The sequence below is a fragment of the Chiloscyllium plagiosum genome, chromosome 26 (genome assembly GCF_004010195.1).
Source record: "Chiloscyllium plagiosum isolate BGI_BamShark_2017 chromosome 26, ASM401019v2, whole genome shotgun sequence".
Lineage (NCBI taxonomy): Eukaryota > Metazoa > Chordata > Chondrichthyes > Orectolobiformes > Hemiscylliidae > Chiloscyllium > Chiloscyllium plagiosum.
This window is the reverse complement of record NC_057735.1, coordinates 8046434-8052176: the sequence shown is the minus strand read 5'-3', so window position 1 is coordinate 8052176 and position 5743 is coordinate 8046434. Positions and strand designations below refer to the sequence as shown.

At 49.7% G+C, this 5743-nt stretch overlaps 1 non-coding gene across 1 annotated transcript; it reads left to right on the top strand.

Annotated features, from left to right (window-relative positions):
- Positions 1 to 435: 435 nt before the first annotated feature.
- Positions 436 to 508, top strand: trnak-uuu. The gene has a single exon. It is a non-coding gene; the product is annotated as a tRNA-Lys (tRNA).
- Positions 509 to 5743: the final 5235 nt, after the last annotated feature.

Genomic DNA, 5743 nt, shown 5'->3' with positions numbered 1-5743 from the left:
CAGCAATAAACATGGCGCCCGCCGGAAGCGGTCTGGGGCCCTGCCAATAACTAACATGGCGCCTGCCAGGAACTGTTCGTGGCGCCCTGCCAGCTCAAAACATGGCGCCCACCGGAAGCTACTTCTTAAGCCTCACCAAGCAAAAAAAAGAGCCGGCTCCACCCGCCTTTGTGCCCTTCTGCCAGCAACAAGCATGGCGCCCATCAAACCGTTACGGGAAGCTTACCCTTCTTCCTGAGTGCAGCTAACTTTTTGAATTTACTTCTGTGCAATAAATTTATTCGGTATCTTCGGCAATTTGATATGCATTTAATTTCATGTATTGTGTGGCGTTTTTATGTGGTGAATTGAAGCATCCAATATAACTCAATCGTAAAACTATTACAGCTCTGCTGTTAAAGGTTTTATAGGCAGTGGGTAGTGTGTTTCTTCAGAGCCCGGATAGCTCAGTCGGTAGAGCATCAGACTTTTAATCTGAGGGTCCAGGGTTCAAGTCCCTGTTCGGGCGTTCATTTTTCTTGTTGTTTGATATCTGTGCTTTACAGTATATCTGCAAATGTACAACTTCTCAAAGGTGGCAACCTTTCTAATAAAATAATAGTTATGTAGAATTGTTTAATTTCAATTAAGGTGCAATTTCTGTACTCCACAGCCAAGACAGAGGTGGAGCAGACTCATTGGGCTGAATGGCATACAGCACCTGCACCTAAAGGTCTTGTGGACTTTGCTGATCCACCTCCAGAGCGTCACTTGTTCAAAAGGAGAAAGTGAGAGAGGCATTGCAATTACATAGTGCCAGCATCAATGTGCGTAGCATCAAATCGGCTACGCGATGTGTTTCTACGATGGCCTTCCTGGCCAATGTTAAAGCCTACACCCTGTTCCTGCAGGAGTGTGGGATACCGCACCTCAGCAGCTACAGGGGGTGGTCGAGTTTGTGGGCCCATGGGCCGTCAGTTTGGTCGGGGGGCAACGATAGCCGCGCCTCCGGCCTGGGTATCCTGTTGCGAGGAGGCAACTTCACCATCTCCGAGGTTAAGGAGGTGGTGGGTGGGCGCCTCCTCGTTTCCGACATCATGTACAGGAATGCTCCCCTAAGACTGATTAATGTGTACGCCCCAGTGGGTAAGAGTGAACGGTTGGCCGTCCTGCAGCAGCTTCCACTGTTGCTGGCCGGAGACTTCAACTGTATCATTGATGCAGATGGACAATCTGGCAGGAGGGGGACAGTAAACTGGACGCCACGTCCAGAGCCCTGATGGACACGGTAAAAGATGCCAAGCTGCACGACATCTTCCGGTGTTCTTCTCCGACCACTGCCTCCTGCTGGCCGACTGTCACCTACAGGACGAGCAGCGGGCTGGTAAGGGAACGTGGAAGCTGAACACAAAGCTGTTGACCCCGGAGCTCAAGAGGGACCACGCAGGTTGGAGAACCATGAAGCTCCTCTTTGAGTCCCCAGTGGACTGGTGGGAAACAGTAAAAGGGAACATCAAGAGGTTCTTCATCCTCAAAGGTGTTCAGGAGGTGAGACAGAGGCGGGGAAAACTGTCCCAGCTCCAGGAAAGTATGCAGAACGTGCTCCTGCTGCAGACGATGGGGTTAGATGTCATGGAGGACCTCAAGGAGGTGAAGGGTCAGCAAGCCTCGCTCTTTGCCTCGGAGGCCTCCAAGATAATCTTCCGGTCCAGGGTCCGCTTGGTGGAGCAGGACGAGACGTGCTCACGTTTCTTCTTCCAGAAGATGCACAAAGAGAGCTCTGTGCTCAATAGCCTGAAGGAAGAAGATGGCTCGGTAACATCATCTCAGGCTGGCGTCATGAGGATCAGTAAATCCTTCTATGCCAGTCTGTATAACGCGAAGCCGACCGACAGCGCGGCCTCCCAGTCGTTCCTGTCCTCTATCACGGAGGTCTTAGACGACAGAACACATGAGAGGCTGGACTAGCCGCTATCTCTGGACGAGCTGACCAACGCCCTCGAGTCCTTCGAAAAGAATTAAACTCCCGGAAGCGACAGCTTACCGGTCGAGCTCTATTCTGCTCTGTGGGACTTGATTGGCCAGGACCTGCTGGAGGTGTATGTCAGTATGCTTCGGGCAGGTACCATGAGTGAATCCATGAGGAAAGGCATCATCAACCTGATCTACAAGCGGAAGGGGGAGAGGGAGGAACTCAAAATTTGGAGGCCAATCTCGCTGTTGAATGCAGATTACAAAATTCTGTCAAAGGTAATCGCCAACCGGGTCAGGTCTGCTCTGGGGTTGGTGATTCACCCTGACCAAACCTGTGCTGTGCCGGGCAGGAAGATCGCTGAGAGTCTCGCACTCCTCAGGGATACGATCGTCTACGTGCAGGATAGAGGGTTGGACACCTGCCTGATCAGCCTGGACCAGGAGAAAGCCTTTGACAGGATATCACATAGGTATATGAGAGATGTTCTCTCCAAAATGGGCTTTGGGGACGGAATCTGCAATTGGATCAGACTGCTCTACACCAACAATGTCAATGCAGTCTCAATCAATGGGTGGGAATCAGATAGCTTCCCAGTCAGATTTGGAGTCAGGCAGGGCTGCCCTCTCGCTCCTGCCTTGTTTGTGTGCTGCATAGAGCCATTTGCCGAGTCCATCAGGAAGGATGCGAGCCTGAGAGGGGTGACTATTCCTGGCAGCGGGGGCCTGCAGGTTAAGGCCTCCCTGTACATGGATGCATCGCCGTTTTCTGCTCGGATCCGTTGTCTGTGTGCAGACTCATGTGCATATGTGACCAGTTCGAATGGGCCTCGGGGGCCAAGGTAAACCGAGGCAAGAGCGAGGCCATGCTCTTCGGGAACTGGGCCGACCAATCCTCGATCCCCTTCACTGTCAGGACCGAACACCTGAAGGTGCTGGGTATTTGGTTCGGGGGGGCTGGGGTGTGTGCCAGGTCTTGGGAGGAGCGTATCAGCAAAGTGAGGCAGAATCTGGGCAGATGGAAGCTACGGTCACTCTCCATTGTACACACCCAATGCATCCCTCACCCTGATGGCCACCTTTGTGTGTGGCTGCATCAAGTTGTGCGTGGATCCCCGGTACGCAAACACCAAGTGTCACTATGTACTGAGGTTCTACCTGTCCCTGGTGTTGCGAAGGATGGGCCTGGCCTCGCTGCCGCGTAACGCTCCGAGTAGTTGGACCGTTCTGTATCACCTGTCCTTCGTGGAGAAGTTTGTGAAGAAAAACACCTTTGACCACAAGTCCATCAGGAAGTGGTCAGCACGTAGTGTCCTTGAGACCCTTCGGGAAAAGGAGAGGGCGGATCCTATCGAGCGGTTCCCTGAACAGACTGTCAAAGCCATTTGGCAGAATGCCTCATCGCCAGAACTTTCCAACAAGCACCAAGACATGGCTTGGCTGGTGGTGAGAAGGGCTCTGCCTGTGAGATCCTTTATGTACGCCCGGACTCTCAGCTGCACCGCATGCTGCCCTCGAAGCGGCTGCAGGTGGGAGGAGACTGTCACACACCTCCGTCTGGAATGTGCTTATGCAGAAGACGTCTGGAGAGGAATGCAGTGGTGTTTGTCGAGGTTCGTCCCGAGCAGCGCCGTGACGTGGGACTCCGTGCTCTGTCCCTGTTCCCCGGGACGCACACTGAGACGAACATCAACTGTGCCTGGAGGATCATCAACTCGGTGAAGGACGCTCTCTGGGCAGTCCAAAACCTGTTGATCTTCCAGCTGAAGGAGTTGACCCCGACTGAGTGTTGCAGACTGGCACATTTCAAGGTCCAGGAGTACGTGTTGAGTGACATGCTGAAGCTTGGGGCAGCTGCCGCCAAGGTGCGGTGGGGAAAGACCACCGTGTAACATCTGCCTGCCTAAAGAAGAACAGGCAGCCCGCGCAGTCGTTTGGGCTCTGCTGACGCCTCAGCTAAAAATGTAATCGTACAGACCTGTAAATAAGAATGATTACTCTGTTTTCGGTATGCAAACAAATGGAATGTTTACATATGTATGGCATGTCCAACTGTACAGACCATTAAAGTATTTTATGAATAAAGTATATTTTTGAAATAAAAAAAAATTTTCACAATGGCAGCATGACCCTTTACAGCCAATTAAGTACTTTTGAAGTGTAACCATTGTTGTAGTTCACAAACAATGCCTGTACCATGCATACAAACAGGTTATCTTTCTTTGTTATGCTGATTGAGGGACAAACATCCCCATTTCTCTTCGTGCTGCCTGTTAGCAACATTGTCTGAAAACACAACTCTGGTTTCCAAATATTCACTAACAAACCCTCAGTTCCACCTCACCACTACCACTCTTCCAGTGTTGCTAAATTATCAGATTGCTGCAAACTGTACTTTTAGCTACAGACTCCATCCTACCCTCCAGCAACTATCAGTGGGGTGGTGCTAGAGTCTGAGTTCTGAAGAAGAGCCATACTGCACTTGAAACAATAACTCTGTTTCTCTCTCCACAGATGCTGCCAGATTTGCTGATTTTCCCCTGTTTGTCTCAGATTTCCAGCATCCTGCCTTTACAGGTCTGTTTGTAAGGGAGTCATGCTAGTTCAGCAGTTCAGTTTGATGTAAGACTATAGGTATAGGAGGAGAATTAGTTCGTCCGGCCCATCAACTCTGCTTTGCCATTTGATTTCATGGTTGATATGTTTCTCAACCCCATCCTCCAGGCTTCTCCCAATAACCTTTGACCCCCCTTATGAATCGACAACAAATCTATTTGCATCTTACATGACTTGGCCTCCACAGATTTCTGCAGTAATGAGTTGCACAGATTCACTACCCTCTGGTTGAAGAAATTCCCCCCCTCACCTCAGTTCTAAAGGGTTGTCCCTTCATTCTGAGGATGTGCCCTGATGTCCGATTCTCTCCTGCTAATGCAAATATCTTCTTGTCTAATCTATTTAGGCCTCCCAGTATTCTGTAAGTTTCAATGAGGTCCAAACTCACCTTCTAAAGTCCATCGAGCACAGACCCAGAGTCCTCAACCACTCATCAGATGACGATCCCTTCATCCCTGGAATAATTCTTGGAACCCTCTCTGGAATCTCTCCAATGCCAGCACATCCTTCCTTAGATATAGGACCTAAAACTGCTTGTATTATTCCAAATGCTGGTCTGACCAGAGACTCATACAGTCTCAGCATGAAGGTTTGCATTCTAGCCCTCTCGAAATGAATGCTAATTTTGCATTTGTCTACCTAACTGCCAACTGAATCTGCATGTTAACCCTAACAGAGTTCTGAAGAGTACTGTCAAGTCCATTTGTGCTTCAGATTTCCAAAGCCTGGCCTGTTTTGAAAATAATCGACTCCTCTCTTCCTCCTATCAGAGTGCATCACGCATCCCATCTGCCATTTCTTTGCCCAGTCTCCAAGCCTGTCCAATTTCTTCTGCAGCCTGACTGTCTCCCTAACACTATCTGCCCTTCCATCTATTTTTGTATCATCTGCAAACTTAGCAACAATGCCCTCAGTTCCTTCGTCCAGATCATTAATATATAACGTGAATAGTTATGGTTCCAACACTGACTCCTGCAGACTTCTACTAGTCACTGCATGCTATGCTGAAAAATACCCCTTTATCCCTACTTTCTGCCTTCTGCCAGTCAGCCAACCTTCTATCCATGCCAGTACTTTGCCCCTAACACCATGGGTTCTTATCGTATTTAGTAGCCTCTTGTCCAGCACCTTATGAAAGACTTTCTAGAATTCCAAATAGGTCATGTTCAATGCTTCT